The sequence below is a fragment of the Emys orbicularis genome, chromosome 14 (genome assembly GCF_028017835.1).
Source record: "Emys orbicularis isolate rEmyOrb1 chromosome 14, rEmyOrb1.hap1, whole genome shotgun sequence".
NCBI lineage: Eukaryota > Metazoa > Chordata > Testudines > Emydidae > Emys > Emys orbicularis.
In genome coordinates this window covers 42,617,842-42,635,357 of record NC_088696.1, presented here as the reverse complement: position 1 = coordinate 42,635,357, position 17,516 = coordinate 42,617,842, and the positions used below count along the sequence as shown (strand labels likewise).

The following is a 17,516-nucleotide window of genomic DNA, read 5'->3' as shown; positions in this document are numbered from 1 at the left end:
GACTACCAGCCCTTCTCCCCAGAGAGCACTGGCTGCTCCCCGCTTCACACGCTGCAGTCCCTGAAAGTGTGTATGGGAGAACTGATAAGCAAGGTCTACTTCAGCTGCCTGGACACAGCAGGCAGAAGTAGGAAAGGGGTCTGAATGGCTTCTTTCTGGCTGCTTCTCCAGAGCCACAGGAGTAGCAAAGGAACCAGCAGCATGATTGTCAGTGCAACACCCTTCACCATTTCCACCCAGGCCCAGATTCACAAAGGCATGTCGGCACCTAGCTCCCATTCGATGTCTAAATAGCTTAGAGGAGCTGAGTCTTGGAGTCCATTCTGGAACCCTCCAGAGGAATTGAGAGAGAAAAAGGTGTCCCATTTTCACAAACAGGAGACGGAGCAGAGACTCTGCCTGTCCACCACTCAAGTCATTAGAGCAGCAGCCGCTCTGACTCTCTCTGAGCAAGAAAGAGGAGGCCGGGGTTGGAAGCGAGGGGAAAAAGCTACATTTAAAAAAAAAAAAAAAAGATCATTTTTGAAGTGCACTAAAACCCCTACTGGCATTTTAGCTGTCAGGCTTTTTCACTTCTCCCAGAGTGAGGATTTTGGCAAGAACCACCCATTTAGCAACTTGGCCAAAGGTCACACGCAGAGCAAAGAATTGAACCCAGGAGTCCTGACTTCCAGTCCCCTGTTCTAACCAATACCCCTCACAGCATATGCAGATGGAAAACGGGCTATGCCATGTTAAGCAGGGCTAAGATGATGCAACAAGACCCCAAACAACTACAAACAGGGAAACAACCCCAAAGCACCTGGCACTGGCTACTACGAGAAGACCATTGGTCAGACCCAATACGGCCTTTACGTTTACCACAGGGCCTGACATTTGGGAGATCTGGTTTAAAATATTATAGGCTCAGCTCTACTCCAGACTGCCATGGACAGGGTCCTACCGGAGCCACGCCCTGGGCAGCACTAAGACATGCTCCCTGTATGCCAGGAGGTCCCGCGTCCCCGCCCCGCGGCAGGTCTCCCCAGCCCTTCCGACGTGACGTGGGGCTCCCACCCCTGCGCCCACGTGGCACGACTCCCCAGCCCACGCTCCCAGGGAGCCCCCAGACCCCGCCACCCTGAGCCAGACTCCCAGCATCCCCTGCGGCTGCGGCCCTAGAGCACCAACCCCAGGGGATGCTGGGAAAATGGCTCAGGAAACGGGGGCACCGTGGTAATCGGGGGGGGGTCCTGCTCCCTGCCGGCACGATGTAGCCCAGTCCGGTCTCCCCTCCCCCACCCCCAGAGCCAGCCCCCCCCCGGGCCTGCCGGTCTTTACCTCTTTCCCGCACCGCCACCAGCAGCACCACTGCGCCTCGCCGCGCAACCTAACCCGCTGCAACCTCCCCCCCGCCCCCACACCACCCTAGGCGCGGGCGCCGGCCAGCGATTGGTCTGTACCGCTGACAGTCACCCGCGGGGCCCTGGGGCGGCGAGTTTGTGACGTCACGGGGAAGGGGCGGTGAGGCGGCTGATGCAACGGCAGTGAAACGGCCTCTTGTGGGGGAGGGGACAGAGGGCCGCCATCTTAGCTTCGCGCTGGGCGGGGCCTGCTGAGAGCGAGGGGTGGCGTTTCAGGCCCCGGCGGGGTCCACGCGCTCCCCCTGAGGCGGGCCCCTCGGGCCCTACAGTCTCGCCAACCGTTCAGCTATCGGGCCCGTCTCCTCAGTTGGGGTTAATTCGTTTCCCAGCCCCACCAGCAAACTGCCCTGAGTGCGCTGTCCCTGCCCAGCGTCTCGAGTTCTGGTGTCCCTGTGGGGGACGCTGTCAGCCCCGGCCAGGGTGTCCGTGTCGTGGTTAGACAAGAGACAGCAGGGAACGGGACGGGTGTCGCAAGGAACGAAGGACCTTCGGCAAGCCAGAGAGTGATGGGAGAGCAGAACAGAGTCACCCGCCAAAAATCATGCCAGGATCCCAACGGGGGGTGAATCCATGGACCAGTACCATTGAAATATCAGTATTCAAATATTCAGATCCATCACTCACAGGAAGTTACACTAGGGGCAACGAGCAGAGAATCAAGACATTGTCCCTCAGTAACGGGGAAGTTAAAGTAGGTTGTCTGTGAGTAAATACGATCCACTAGAGAAGAATTTCAGCTACTTTCCCTTCTTCAGAGTAGTAGCCGTGTTAGTCTGTATCCGCAAAAAGAACAGGAGTACTTGTGACACCTTAGAGATTAACACATTTATTTGAGAATAAGCTTTCGTGAGCTGCAGCCCACTTCATCAGATGCATAGAATGGAACATATGCTAAGAGTTGGTAAGACAACTCCCACCTTTTCATGCCCTATGTGTGTGTGTGTATATATATAGCCTCATTATATGTTCCATTTACTCACAGACAACCAACTTTAAAGTCCCCGTTACTGAGGGACAATGTCTTTATTCAGATACATCACTCACAGGAAGTTATGCTAGGGGCAACGTGCAGAGAATAAAGACTGGGAGTGGCTGGGTCACTACAAAAAGTAATTTTTCCTCTGTTGATACACCTTCTTGTCAACTGTTGGAATGGGCCACCTCCACCCTGATTGAATTGGCCTCGTTAGCACTGACACACACATACCCACCACTTGGTAAGGCAACTCCCATCTTTTCTAAAGATTTCAGAATAAAACTATTTAAGGCTCTGCTTAAAAGAAACAATACAAAATCAACCTTGTTAGAGAAACTTATTCTGAAAAGTGTGAGTATCAGAGTGTTACCGCCCAAGTGCTCGAGGCGGACTTCAAATGGTCCGTCGCCCGGTGTGCTTGGCACCAATAAAGACACCGAGGGGAGAAAGCAAGCCAAGTTTATTTCAGAGCTCTGAAATGGCACTAGGAGACCAGCATGTCTCAAATCCAGTGCAACAAATACAAATAACTTTTACCTTTTATACTTCAAGCAGTTTCTGTGTAAGCCTTTGTCTGTTACTCCCTCTTACACCTCCCACCCCTCCCTTCTCTAGCAGTTACAATTAGAAAAGTTCCCATACGCCTGCTTATCTTTTGGCCTTGCAAGGCCTGTTTACAGCAGTCTGCCTGCTAGAAAAGCTGACCCTTACATTTCTGCTTCAGCTTGCTACAAAGCCTGTAAGCAGTGAACACAGAAGTAGGTGAGAGTTCACAAGATGGGGTTTGGGGGTTCAGATAGACCCAGAGCAAAAGAGCTTCATCGACACTTTGGCCTTCCGCTCTCCCGAGTTACCTGGTAGCTATGCCTAGTGGCCCCCAACAAGAGGAAAAATTACTTTTTGTAGTGACCCAGCCACTCCCAGTCTTTATTTAGGCAAGACATTAAAAATCATGATCTTCATAAAGATACTGGATTTATGATTAATTACAACAACCTGCAACCCACTAATCTCCCCGTTTGTCCTGGGATTACAAGGGAGTTAATGGGCTACTTCACCTTGAATGGTCCCCTTGAATATGTGCTACTTGTGCTAAACTATCTGTTAGATCTAGTGTTTAGCTGTGACACTGTTAGTACCTTTTCAGACCTGAAGAAGAACTCTGTGTAGCTCGAAAGATCTGTTTTGAAGAATGGCCACTTTTTTAAGTCCGTTATTGAGTGTCCAGGGAGATTGAAGTGCTCTCCTACTGGTTTTTGAATTTTAAAATTCTTGCTGTCTGATTTGTGTCTCTATTCTTTTGTGTAGAGACTGTCTGGTTTGGCCAATGTACATGGCAGAGGAGCATTGAAATCAAGTTTACAGAAATTAAGAAGGAAGGTACTATACATCTGGGGTCAGGCTTGAGTTAAGAGAGATTACAAGTATCGGTTACAAGGTTCACAAGATACATGCATAGACCCAGAGTGTCAGCAAATAAATCATCTTGGGTATGTCACCCATAGTATATATTTAGAGTTCAAGTCAGTATTGGTGTAACAAATTCAACTGATTCTATTTTTTAACCACAATAGTCTCCCCGAGGGGAGGTGCACCGTTCCTGGAAGTACTGCAATACCAGGTCAATGCGTGGAGTGAATGGAGCAAGCTCCTATTCCATCTCCCTGTTCCAAAAATCCATTTAATATATAGTCCTCAGATAGAGGACATATCAGATATTAAACTGATAAGAACAGATTTAAAATTTTATTAGAAAATATTAAAAAATAAATGGTACAGAGAGTTTGAAGCATCAGTGATTGGTCACCAGAGGTAACATACAGAGTATAGGGGGGATGCTAGTGTTTTGGTATTTGGGCAGCGCATAACATATACAGTCTGTAATGTCCCCAATGGGGGGGGTATACGGTGGGTGGGATCAAGATACAGTCAGTAAGCAGTGAGGGTATATCACTCATACAAAAAGTACAGGCAGTCATGGCTATATAATTAAGTGGGCCAGGTAATGGGGATGGGTAACCCTCACATGATGGGGTTCAGTTTGGTTGGTTGGGTGGGGTCAGGGAACAAAGTCCAACAGGGAAGGTTTACAGGTCCTTTCCCCCTTGTGGGTGAACAAAATCACACCAGCTCACTCTCAGTATTGGTAATAGCCAGTGACATGCTCTGTGTAAATCTCGGCTCTTTGAGCTCTGGTCAACAAGTGTAGGTAGTCTCTTGGCCTATCCAAGGCCGTGATCAAGTGTCTTGATGTTTTGGTCTTTTGGCCTCGAGATGAAAACCTTGCCTTTGTTTCTGGGACCTTGAAGTGAAAAAAATCTCAAGACCATCTTAGCCAAAAGACCAAGAAGCAAATATGCTGCAAAACGAGACAGCCCTACGTCCGCCACAGCTTTCTACATCACCACGAGGAGCTCCCAGACAGGGACCAAATGCCATCAATGAGATTTTGATAACTATGAAACTCTAAGCGACAATCACTCCCCCTAAATCACTGCAATGTAATAATTCAAAGCAAGAACTCAACACACAATTCTACTCAAAGACCGAGAATTCTTTCAGTCTGGTTACTTGGGTTCATCTCGCTGCTTTCCCTGGCTGCTGCCACATATGCCTGAATTGCATAAACCCACCCACTTCCTGTGACGTACTCAGTCACCTAGGGTTACCATATTTCAATCCTGCGAAAAGAGGACACTCCACGGGGCCCCGGCCCCGCCCCAACTCCGCCCCTTCCCCTCCCCTGGCCCTGCCCCAACTCCGCCCCTTCCCCGCCCCCAGGGTGACGGGGGGGGAAGGGGACGGCAAACGGCAGCAGAGCAAAAAAAAAAAAAAAACCAAAAAGCCAACTCCCCCCCACCATTCCTCCTCCCTCCGCAAGCGCTGGAGGGAGGCCCCAGAGATGCAGGGGGAGCGCGGGGCCGGGGTGAGTGTGAGTCCGGCCTGGCCCCGAGCAGGCAGGACTCGGGCGGTACCTGGAGGGAGAGGAGGGGGGCGGCCCGCAGGGCCAGGTGGCGGCTGTTCTCCCCCCCTGGGCAGCGGGACTCGGGAGCAGCCGCTGCTGCAGCTCCCACTGCCGCGGGGGGAGGAAGCGGCCATGGTGCTTGGCGACTGCGGCTCTGGCGCCTGGGCCCGAACCCCCCGAGCCTGGGCCTGCTGCGGGGACCCAGCAGCGCGCACGCTGCGCCCAGCCCCTGGCCAGTCGCGGCTGGGCTGGCTGCCCAGCTGGTGCTGCAATCCCACAGCGGCCCCGGGGCGGAGGCATCGGCAGCCCAGCCCCGTTTGTTCCCCTGCGGGACCCGAGCGGGACGGGGGGGCTGGGGCCTGCTGCCCCCACTCCGGGGCCGCCCGCAGGATTGCACCAGCTGGGTCCCCGCAGCAGGCCCGGGCTCAGGGGGTTCACGCCCCGGGTTCCAGAGCCGCAGCCGCAGAGCGCCACATACTTGGTGCTTCCCCCCGCGGCAGTGGGAGCTGCAGCAGCAGCTGTTCCCGAGTCCGGCTGCCCAGCTGGGGAGAACGAACAGCCGCCGCCTAGCCCCGGAAAGTTGGAGCCCGGGGAGGGGGCGGTCCCCTTACCATGCCTCCCTATTTTCCCGGACATGTCCTGCCTTTTGGAAATTCCTCCCAGATGGGGATTTGAGGACCAAAAAGCTGGACAGCTTAGGCGCCGCAAGCCTGGGCGGCGAGAGAAGTGAAGCAGCCACGGCGTGCTCGGGGAGGAGGTGGGGCAGGGGTGAGCTGGGGCGGGGAGTTCCCCTGTGTGCTGCAGGCGGCCCTCCCCGCGCTCCACTGCCCCAGCTCCCTCCACCTAAATGCCGGCGGCGACCGGGGCGCTGAAGATCCGGCCGTCGCGGTCTCTACCGAAGAAAATGGCGCCCCCCCAAATCCTAGCACCCTAGGCAACCGCCTAGGTCGCCTAAATGGTTGCACCGGCCCTGGTCACATAGTTGCTTCTCCTTCACCTGGAGAATTCCTTCATAAAACTCTCCTGTTCTCTAGCTCCTCTCCTCTCTTAGGAGCTTCTCCCTGAGGAGCCCCACCCCCTGTTTAAGGGTTGATAGGTGCAAAAGGGCTTGGCCATCATAGCCTCATTAAGCAGCTCTCCACTTGCATACTGCAAGCCTCAGCACAAGGTCCCTCAAAGAGACCACACTTCAATCAAGCAGCAAGCACACCACAAACATAAACACACCACAGACAACAAGCTCACCCCAGGCTCCTCCTTCACGTGGAGAACACACTCGCAAAACTCACGTAGGCCGCTCCTCTGGTCACTTAGGAGCAGGCTTTTTAAAGCCTTGTTCTCCCAGAGTAGCACCACCCTAGGGCTGCCTACTTTCTACTTGCATAAAACCGAACAGCTAGATGGACCTTGGTCTGACCCAGTATGGCCATTCTTCTGGTCTTATGAAAAGTTGTACTAGGAGTAGTAGCTTGTGCAAAGTAAATGTAATGAGTGTAAATTGTCCCTCAGTAATCAATTATTTAGTCCCTGAATAAATACGGTCCATTAAAGAAGTATTTTGGCTACTTACCTGTCTTGGCTTCTCACTGAAACTGTAGCTCATTTCTCCTGGTATTGTCTGGAGATATGTTCTAAATAAATGTCCCTTGACCACCTGATGAAATACCAGGAGAAATGAGCTACAGTGCCAATGAGACACGAAGAAGGGAAAGTAGCTGAAATTCTTCTCTAGTGGATCGTATTTACTCACAGACAAACTACTTTAAATTCCCCGTTACTGAGGGACAATGTCTTGATTCTCTGCTCGTTACCCCTAGTATAACTTCCTGTGAGTGATGTATCTGAATATTTGAATACTGATATTTCAATTGTACTGGTAAATGGATTCACCCCAAGTTGGGATACTGGCATGATTTTTGAACTCTTGGCGAGTTTTGAGGCTGGCGAGACGGCTCTGTTCTGCTCTCACATCACTATCTCAAACATACACTCAGGCTTGCCTAAGGTACTTAGTTCCTTGCAATACTAGTCCAGTTCTTTGCTGTTTCTTGTCTAACCACGACACGTACACCCTATCCGGAGCTGATTGCGTTCCCAACACTTACACTTAACTCAGGGAAACCAGAATTAAGAGGGAAGCTGTGCAGGGAAATAATATTGAGGGTAGTTTTCTGGTGGTGGGGTGGGTGGCACGACTCATTCCAAAGAATGGAGTAGTAGAGACAAATAGTTAAATTAGATATAAAACAGAGCTGGATAAATTTAAGAGTGGGATTGTATTATGTGAAAACAAGGCTTGAAAAAGCCAACTCCCAAGTGACCAGAGGAACTAGCGACCAGAAGCGGCTCATGTGAGTTTTGTGAGGGAGTTCTCTAGGTGAAGGAGGAACAACAGGTGCCAACAGGCCTCATCTGTGCTGGTCCATCTCCCGCCAGGGCCACCCAGCTCCTCTGGACAGCCGTCCCGAGGGTGGACGCCGAAGGGGCCTCACCTATGCCATTCCATCTCCTGCCAGGGCTGCCCAACTCCTTTGGACAGTCGGGCCCTAGGGTGGGCGCCAACGGAACCTCATCTGTCCTGTTCTGCCTCCTGCCAGGGCCGCCCGGCTTCTCAGGAAAGCAGGGCCTGCAGGCGGGCGCCAACGGGCCTCGTCTCTGCCATTCTGCCTCCTGCCAGGGCGACCTAGCACGGCTGGGTGGGGATGTCAGACCTCCTGCAGCAAGGATAGGGGCACCCCAACAGCTGTCAGACCTAGCCCAAGCAGCATGGCCAGCCGCAGGCCTGTCAGAGACACCAGGCGGGCTCCTAGCACAGCTGGTTGGCCCATGCAGCTCGAGAGCTTGGGGATAAACCAATCCACATTGGGGTTGTTGCCTTCTGGATTCTGGGCCTTTTCGTCCTGCTCGGGTCCCACAGGGGAACGGACAGGGCTGTGCTGCCGATGCCTCCGCCCCGGGCCGCCGTGGGATAGCACCAGCTGGGCAGCAGCCCAGACGTGATTGGCCAGGGGCTGGGCACAGCGTGCGCGCTGCTGGGTCCCCGCAGCAGGCCCGGGCTCGGGGGATTCGGGCCCGGGCGCCACAGCCACAGCCGCCGAGCTTGGCCATCGGCCGCTTCCTCCCCCCGCGGCAGTGGGAGCTGCAGCAGCGGCTGCTCCCGAGTCCCGCTGCCCAGGGGGGGAGAACAGCCGCCGCCTGGCCCCGCGGGCCGCCCCCCTCCTCTCCCTACCGCCCGACTGAGTCCTGCCTGCACTGGGGCCAGGCCGGACTCTCACTCACCCCAGCCCCACGCTCCCGCTGCGTCTCCGGGGCCTCCCTCCAGCGCTTGTGGAGGGAGGAGGAATGGCGAGCCTGGGGAAGAGGCGGGGATTTGGGGAGGGAGCCAATGGGGGGAGGAGGGGGCGGAGTTGGGGCAGGGTGGGGCGCAAACACTTCCGGGCTCCGGAGCATTTGCTTGTTTGTCCAGTGTCCCGACCGCACATCGGTCGGGACGCGGGACAAACAAGCAAATATTGGGACAGTCCCGATAAAATCGGGATGTCTGGACACCCTACGGGTCCCCCACTGATGCAGTGCGTGGAAGCTCTGGGGTCTCCCTGCCCCTGGGGCTGGGCTGCTGCAGGGTCCCCTCGCCTGCAGGCACCGCCCCCGCAGCTCCCATTGGCTGTGACTCCTGGCCAATGGGAGCTGCAAAGCCATGTGCTGGCTCTGCCTACTCTGTTTGAAAGGTCGTTTGCTTGCAGTGTGAATTCAATCAATGGGTGTGGCTGATGTGCGACTGCCCTGCTGGGAGAGGCCTGGAGGCTGTTTGGGAAGATGGTACACACTTATGTAGGGAAATGGCTAAAGTACAAAGGTAGAGCCCTATGAAATCCGCTTTATCACTGGGGATTTACTATTGTTTGATTTTGGTGTTTTCCATTTTAAAAAAAATTAATTCCAGCTTTATGGGGCTTTTTTAAATCAAAATTGTTTGATACGTTGACAACATTTAGTAGCCTCACTATAAATGCCCCAAAATTTTCAGAATTGGATTGCAATGGGAAAAACGGATTTTACTAAATAAATAAATAAATCCTACAATTTAAACAATACACCCTGCAGATTTACAGTATATGGTAAAAGTGCCACATTTAAAATCACTTTTAAAAGTAGCATTTGGTAATATGACCAAACTGACATTGCTGAACAGTGACACTAGAAGTCCGCAGAAGTGGGGGCAGTGTGTGCATGCCTGAGTGAGCACTGTCTCTTTAAGCAGAGCACTCACCAGCCTGAACACATGTTCAGGCAGCAGCTGGCAGCAACCGCTCCTGAGCCAGAGGCTGGTGCACAGACAGGCGCCCTTTTGTGTCCCTCCCCCCATCCAGGGCCGGTGTAACCACTAGGCCAACTAGGCGGCCGCCTAAGGCGCCAAGATTTGGGGGCGCCAAAAAGTCCACAGCAGCATCCCTCCTAGTCCTGCGCCGCCTCCCGCTGCCGCTCCCAGGGCAGGAGCCAAAGCTGGGCTCCAGCGATCTGCGGGGGACAGAGGCGGAGGGCGGCATCCGAGCACGCCACCGCCTCCTCCCCGGGCTCCAACTTTCACAGCTCCCGCCCTCTCCAGCCCGTGCGCCCTCGGCTGGGCACTTCCCCCGCGCAGCAGCAGCCAGAGCTGGGGGGGCAGGAACAGGGCCGGCTTTAGGAAGTGAGGGGCCCAATTTGAACAGTTTCGACGGGGCCCCAGCAGGGACTCGCCTGCCCATTGTGACACACCCCCTGCTGGCTGCCAAAGCCTCATCCCCTCACTGCCAGGCTTGTCTCTGGCAGAGCGAGAGCTGGCACGTGCCGCTGGGAAAGCTGATCCGGCCATTTCAGCTCCGCCACTGGTAGCAGAAAGTGGGTGGCCCATATACACGCTGGCTTCTGCCCACTCCTGACTCCAGGTAGGAGAATCTTCTATTGCCCGCCTCTGCTTTTCCATTGCATCGCCAGCCACACCGAGCCTTCCCCGAGCTCCTGGCCGGGCGGCGCATGTCTACCAAGTGCCCCTTTATCCCCCCACCTAGAGACTTAAGAAATGCATAGGGGAAACTGAGGCACCCCTACAGTATTCAGAGGAAACATTAAGAACAGTCCCACTTCGTCACAGTGAGGGAGTTGGAGAGTCTGTGGGAAGCCACCTCTCTTGTGAAATCAACCACCCCCACACGGTGCGGGCCGCTCCAGATCGGGGGAAGGGGCCAGCTGTGAATTTGGAGCCAGATCCTGGTTTGGATCTGAATCCACCGTCGCTGCGGAGCGTTCAGCTGTGGGGAGCTAGCTCCCGCCCGTGCCAGATCACAAAGTGCCACTTCAGCCAGCCGCCTGCCAGGCTCTGGCAGCGCCCTGTGTGAAGCTGCAGCTGGGCCCTCCAGAGCCGAGCTGCTGCTCCTCCTCTCTGCTGGCCAGCCAGCCGCAGCGCCTCAGCACCTGCCCGCTCAGCCCCACCTCAGTGCTCCTGCCTCCCCAATCTCCTCCCTGGCGCTGCACCTCGCCCCCTGCACCTGGCATGTCAATACCCAGCGGGGCCGGGAGCCAAGCGCCCCGGGAGCCATCTGTAAGGTGCTGATTCCCTCCTGTGCTGGGCTCCAGCTAATCCACAAGCCAGGAACTGGCCTTGTGACTCCCAGAGCAGGTATATCAGTCTCACAGCAGCAGCTCAGTCTGCTCAACATCACTCCAGGGCCAGGAACTCGCTCCTGCCTGACATAGGCAAGAGGCTGAGCCTGCTCCAGCCCTGTTCCTAGTCCTACTCCAGCCCTGGTCTTGCTGCAGCCTTGCTCCACCCATGCCCTGCCCTGCCCCCTGAGTCCAGCTCCAGCCACTAGGCCTGACCACCTCCATCACCTTTACTGACACCATCACTTCCATAGGAAATGGCACTGAGGTTGCCGGGGGAACAGGCATTCTCAGGGTGCCAGGAGCCATTGTTCTATTTACCAGGACAGTCCGATGCCAGGACAGTGCCCCTGAGCACTGGAGAGGACTAGGGCTGCATTAGGACACCTGAAGTGCAGCTGCTGGAGAGTCAGCAGAACCGCCCAGAGACAGCCACGCTTGCCTCCCAGCCCGGGAAGCCCAGAGACCCAGAGCATAGACATCTCTCAGAGCATCTCTGCCAGCAGGAGACATTGGGTGAGGAATAGAGCCGTCCCGCCTTCGGGCAGGAGCCATTCAGGAGACCCAGCGTGGGGGGAATCGGGCTGTGTGTGTACAATGTCTAGCACTGCAGGGCCCTGATCCGGGACTGAGCCCTCTGGGCACTGCCGAAATACAAAGGAGAACAGCAGGGCTGGAGGATTTACCGGCTCCGTGTGAGGAGGGCTGGTTGGGTTGAGCCAGCAGTGAGTCCCCAGTAACACAGAGCTGCGCTAGTGATGGAAGATCTATTTTGTCTTCCCTACTTAGCACAGTTCAAAACTTAGCACTGACCAGCTGCCAGGATCCTGGCGGGCCCTGGTATGGTTGTAGCAGCAGACTCAATGTTTGGGAAAAGCGAGATATGTGCAATAGGCAATGTAGTTCCATCTGGGCACCAGCCAGCTCCTGTGCCCCAGAGAGCTCTCACAGCTCACACTGAACCAGGGACAAAGGGGGCAGGAGGTTGGAAGAGAAGGTGCCATCCTGGGACCCAGGAGACCCATAGTCAATTCCCAGCTCTGCCACAGATGCTCTGCGTGGCCTCGGGCAAATCCCTTATTCCCTCTGTGCTGCAGTTCCCTGTCTGTTCAGTGGGGGTAGCAGCCAGGCCCTGCCCTGCAGGGGGCGGTTAGAATAAATGCAATCGAGGTTGGACAGTGCTCTGATGCCACGGGGATGAGGGCCAGGATGGTGCCTAAGACAGACCAAAAGCAAGGGGGAGCTACAGAACCGGTGGTGAGAGGGGTTTGGCCTTTGACAGTCTGCTCTGGGTGCCTGGGCTGTCAGACCCCAGCCAGCCACTGGCATGGCCAGCCTCCCTGATCTCTGGTGCTGCTGCTCTCCCTGCTTCTAGGAGTCACTGCCTCCCCCTGGGCCGAGACTCCCGCAGCAATCATCTCCTGGGGCTGCCGTGGCACTGAGCGGCTAGCAAGGCCTGAGACTCAGCTGGGGTGGGGGGCTGCTCTTAAAGCAGCTTTTGTGTTGTTGCTGCGGTGGGAGGGGAAGCAGAGATGGGGCCATTTTACATCCTACGGCCAAGGCGCCCAGCAGCTTGGGCAGGCGCAAAGAGCCGCCCGCGTGGGCTGGGAGCTGGGGGAGGGGAGCGTTCGGGAACCCCTGTTCTGCGCTGTCACAAGGAGGAGGAACCGGGATGGAACTGATTCTCCCACTCGGGGATCCGGAGACGACCCCCCCCCCCGGCTCCAGCTGTATGGATGCGGGGAGGGGCTCTGGCCTGGGGTCTGCAGGAGCTGGGACTAGATGAGCCCAGCGGTCCCTTCCGGTCTAAAGTCTGTGACTGTGGGGAGCGGAAGGTCCCTCCCATGACCCCGGTGGGGAAGGAGAGGCTCTAAAGCCCTGGCGAGGCCAGAACTAGTCTGGGCTGGGGCATCCCATGGCTGGGCAGTCACACATTGACTGACTTGTGACTCGCCTGCCCATTGTGACACGCCCCCTGCTGGCTGCCAAAGCCTCATCCCCTCACTGCCAGGTTTGTCTCTGACAGAGCGAGAGCTGGCACGTGCCGCTGGGAAAGCTGATCCGGCCGTTTCAGCTCCGCCACCGGCAGCAGAAAGTGGGTGGCCCATATACACGCTGGCTTCTGCCCACTCCTGACTCCAGGTAGGAGAATCTTCTATTGCCCGCCTCTGCTTTTCCATTGCATCGCCAGCCACACCGAGCCTTCCCCGAGCTCCTGGCCGGGCGGCGCATGTCTACCAAGTGCCCCTTTATCCCCCCACCTAGAGACTTAAGAAATGCATAGGGGAAACTGAGGCACCCCTACAGTATTCAGAGGAAACATTAAAGAACAGTCCCACTTCGTCACAGTGAGGGAGTTGGAGAGTCTGTGGGAAGCCACCTCTCTTGTGAAATCAACCACCCCCACACGGTGCGGGCCGCTCCAGATCGGGGGAAGGGGCCAGCTGTGAATTTGGAGCCAGATCCTGGTTTGGATCTGAATCCACCGTCGCTGCGGAGCGTTCAGCTGTGGGGAGCTAGCTCCCGCCCGTGCCAGATCACAAAGTGCCACTTCAGCCAGCCGCCTGCCAGGCTCTGGCAGCGCCCTGTGTGAAGCTGCAGCTGGGCCCTCCAGAGCCGAGCTGCTGCTCCTCCTCTCTGCTGGCCAGCCAGCCGCAGCGCCTCAAGCACCTGCCCGCTCAGCCCCACCTCAGTGCTCCTGCCTCCCCAATCTCCTCCCTGGCGCTGCACCTCGCCCCCTGCACCTGGCATGTCAATACCCAGCGGGGCCGGGAGCCAAGCGCCCCGGGAGCCATCTGTAAGGTGCTGATTCCCTCCTGTGCTGGGCTCCAGCTAATCCACAAGCCAGGAACTGGCCTTGTGACTCCCAGAGCAGGTATATCAGTCTCACAGCAGCAGCTCAGTCTGCTCAACATCACTCCAGGGCCAGGAACTCGCTCCTGCCTGACATAGGCAAGAGGCTGAGCCTGCTCCAGCCCTGTTCCTAGTCCTACTCCAGCCCTGGTCTCGCTGCAGCCTTGCTCCACCCATGCCCTGCCCCGCCCCCTGAGTCCAGCTCCAGCCACTAGGCCCGACCACCTCCATCACCTTTACTGACACCATCACTTCCATAGGAAATGGCACTGAGGTTGCCGGGGGAACAGGCATTCTCAGGGTGCCAGGAGCCATTGTTCTATTTACCAGGACAGTCCGATGCCAGGACAGTGCCCCTGAGCGCTGGAGAGGACTAGGGCTGCATTAGGACACCTGAAGTGCAGCTGCTGGAGAGTCAGCAGAACCGCCCGGAGACAGCCACGCTTGCCTCCCAGCCCGGGAAGCCCAGAGACCCAGAGCATAGACATCTCTCAGAGCATCTCTGCCAGCAGGAGACATTGGGTGAGGAATAGAGCCGTCCCGCCTTCGGGCAGGAGCCATTCAGGAGACCCAGCGTGGGGGGAATCGGGCTGTGTGTGTACAATGTCTAGCACTGCAGGGCCCTGATCCGGGACTGAGCCCTCTGGGCACTGCCGAAATACAAAGGAGAACAGCAGGGCTGGAGGATTTACCGGCTCCGTGTGAGGAGGGCTGGTTGGGTTGAGCCAGCAGTGAGTCCCCAGTAACACAGAGCTGCGCTAGTGATGGAAGATCTATTTTGTCTTCCCTACTTAGCACAGTTCAAAACTTAGCAGTGACCAGCTGCAAGGATCCTGGCGGGCCCTGGTATGGTTGTAGCAGCAGACTCAATGTTTGGGAAAAGCGAGATATGTGCAATAGGCAATGTAGTTCCATCTGGGCACCAGCCAGCTCCTGTGCCCCAGAGAGCTCTCACAGCTCACACTGAACCAGGGACAAAGGGGGCAGGAGGTTGGAAGAGAAGGTGCCATCCTGGGACCCAGGAGACCCATAGTCAATTCCCAGTTCTGCCACAGATGCTCTGCGTGGCCTCGGGCAAATCCCTTATTCCCTCTGTGCTGCAGTTCCCTGTCTGTTCAGTGGGGGTAGCAGCCAGGCCCTGCCCTGCAGGGGGCGGTTAGAATAAATGCAATCGAGGTTGGACAGTGCTCTGATGCCACGGGGATGAGGGCCAGGATGGTGCCTAAGACAGACCAAAAGCAAGGGGGAGCTACAGAACCGGTGGTGAGAGGGGTTTGGCCTTTGACAGTCTGCTCTGGGTGCCTGGGCTGTCAGACCCCAGCCAGCCACTGGCATTGCCAGCCTCCCTGATCTCTGGTGCTGCTGCTCTCCCTGCTTCTAGGAGTCACTGCCTCCCCCTGGGCCGAGACTCCCGCAGCAATCATCTCCTGGGGCTGCCGTGGCACTGAGCGGCTAGCAAGGCCTGAGACTCAGCTGGGGTGGGGGGCTGCTCTTAAAGCAGCTTTTGTGTTGTTGCCGCGGTGGGAGGGGAAGCAGAGATGGGGCCATTTTACATCCTACGGCCAAGGCGCCCAGCAGCTTGGGCAGGCGCAAAGAGCCGCCCGCGTGGGCTGGGAGCTGGGGGAGGGGAGCGTTCGGGAACCCCTGTTCTGCGCTGTCACAAGGAGGAGGAACCGGGATGGAACTGATTCTCCCACTCGGGGATCCGGAGACCCCGCCCCCGGCTCCAGCTGTATGGGCCTGGGGTCTGCAGGAGCTGGGACTAGATGAGCCCAGCGGTCCCTTCCGGCCTAAAGTCTGTGACTGTGGGGAGCGGAAGGTCCCTCCCATGACCCCGGTGGGGAAGGAGAGGCTCTAAAGCCCCGGCGAGGCCAGAACTAGTCTGGGCTGGGGCATCCCATGGCTGGGCAGTCACACATTGACTGGCTTGTGACTCGCCTGCCCATTGTGACATGCCCCCTGCTGGCTGCCAAAGCCTCATCCCCTCACTGCCAGGCTTGTCTCTGGCAGAGCGAGAGCTGGCACGTGCCGCTGGGAAAGCTGATCCGGCCGTTTCAGCTCCGCCACTGGTAGCAGAAAGTGGGTGGCCCATATACACGCTGGCTTCTGCCCATTCCTGACTCCAGGTAGGAGAATCTTCTATTGCCCGCCTCTGCTTTTCCATTGCATCGCCAACCACACCGAGGTTAGATGAGAAGGTACCAGCCTCCCTGCCGCTCTCCTGCCTTCTGCTCCTGCCCCTTCACGGGTGTGTCTGAGCAACTCCTGCTGCTCACGAGCCCGCCCCAGCTCCCCCACCCCGCTGGCCTCGCCCACCTGCGAACTGCCACGGCCCCAATATTCCTGGGGGAAGGGATCAGGGTCATTTCATTGGGCAGGAGGAATCCTGAGTGGTTGGATCCAGCCTGTCTGCTGTGCAGCTTGTGAACCAGGAGAAGGAGAGGTGGGAGTGACCCAGAGGAGGCCGTTTGGCCTGTGGGATGGGCTGCTGGCCTGGGAGTTCGGAGACCTGGGTTCTAATCCTGGGTGACTTTGAGCACATCCCTTCCCTTGTTTCCCTGCTGGCTGCCTTGGCTAGTTAGAGTCTGAGCCCTACAGCCCAGCCATTGGCTGCAGCCCCTGGTGCAACAGGGCCCTGAGCTCCGCTGGGATCTGGAGGTGCTGGTGGGACAGAAATAACTGGGCTGGCCCTGCTGCTGAACGGGGCAATGGCCTCTCGTCACTCACAAGCAATGCCTTGTCCTGGCTTCTTGTAGGATGGCTGAGGAGGGCCGCCCAGAGCCCAGGCGCGCCTGGGAGGAGACAAAACCTCCCCCAGGGAAGAGTCGGCGGAAGAGGCCATGGCAGCAGCAGGGGCTGTGTGTGCCTCAGCCCTTCCGTGCCGGTGAGTGGGCGCCTTCTGGGTGGGCGGAGGGGGCTGCAAAAATGGCTGGGGCCATGGCCCTGCATTGGGGTGGGGCGTGGCCCCTGTGGGGGTTGGGTGGCAAGACTAGGGTGTCACTGGGGGGAGAAGACTCCATAGACCTTGTACTGCTCTGGGTTGCCACGAGCTGGAGAGACAGACAGGAAAACCCAGGCAGGGGGGAATGGCCCCTCCTGCTGGCAGCAGCTGCAGCCACTCAAGCTGATCGGGGCATTGGGGCGGCGGCAGAAGCATGAGGTGGAGACTGACTGAATCGCCCACCCCGATCTGTCACGCTGCAGGGTCGGAGGATGTTTTCCACCAGTCCAAGGGGATGCTCGGTGCACGGTGGGGTGTTAAAGCCTAGGATTGCAGGGCGCCGGCCAGAGCATAAGATGCTCCCTGATGTTGCAGCCCCATCTGCTGGCTGGCTCCTTTGTAGCATGTCGCAGCACAGGGCATTTGGGGGGGAGTGTTGACGATGGGAGCCCAGTGCCTGCCCAGGTTACACCCAGTGGCTGTGGCAGGAGAGGCAGTCAGAACAAGCAGAACGGGCAGGCTCTGGGTCCCCATATCCCATGCAGACTGGGCAGCTGTTCCCTCTCCTGCCGCAAGGACCAGACCGATTCACTCCCAGTCCCTCTGCCCCCTCCAGCAATGGCCCGGAGAGTGGGGACACCCCTCATGGCCTGACATCGTCCCTCCTTCCAGGTGTGGCGCTCCCCAAATCCCCAGACTGAGCCTGCATGCTGGGTGGGGAAGTGGGGTGGCTGCTGG

The 17,516-nt window shown here is 57.1% G+C and overlaps 1 protein-coding gene and 1 non-coding gene across 2 annotated transcripts in view; both read right to left on the bottom strand.

Moving 5' to 3' along the window:
* AARS1 (alanyl-tRNA synthetase 1) overlaps nt 1-1,381 on the bottom strand; it is a 45,171-nt gene extending 43,790 nt beyond the window's left edge. The window contains exon 1 of the mRNA XM_065416339.1: nt 1,321-1,381. The gene's annotated coding sequence lies outside the window, so the exon portion shown is untranslated. The remainder of the gene's footprint in view (nt 1-1,320) is intronic.
* Nucleotides 1,382-3,963: 2,582 nt separating this feature from the next.
* LOC135889080 (U2 spliceosomal RNA) lies at nt 3,964-4,151 on the bottom strand. The gene has a single exon (XR_010561921.1). It is a non-coding gene; the product is annotated as a U2 spliceosomal RNA (small nuclear RNA).
* Between the last annotated feature and the right edge of the window lie 13,365 nt (nt 4,152-17,516).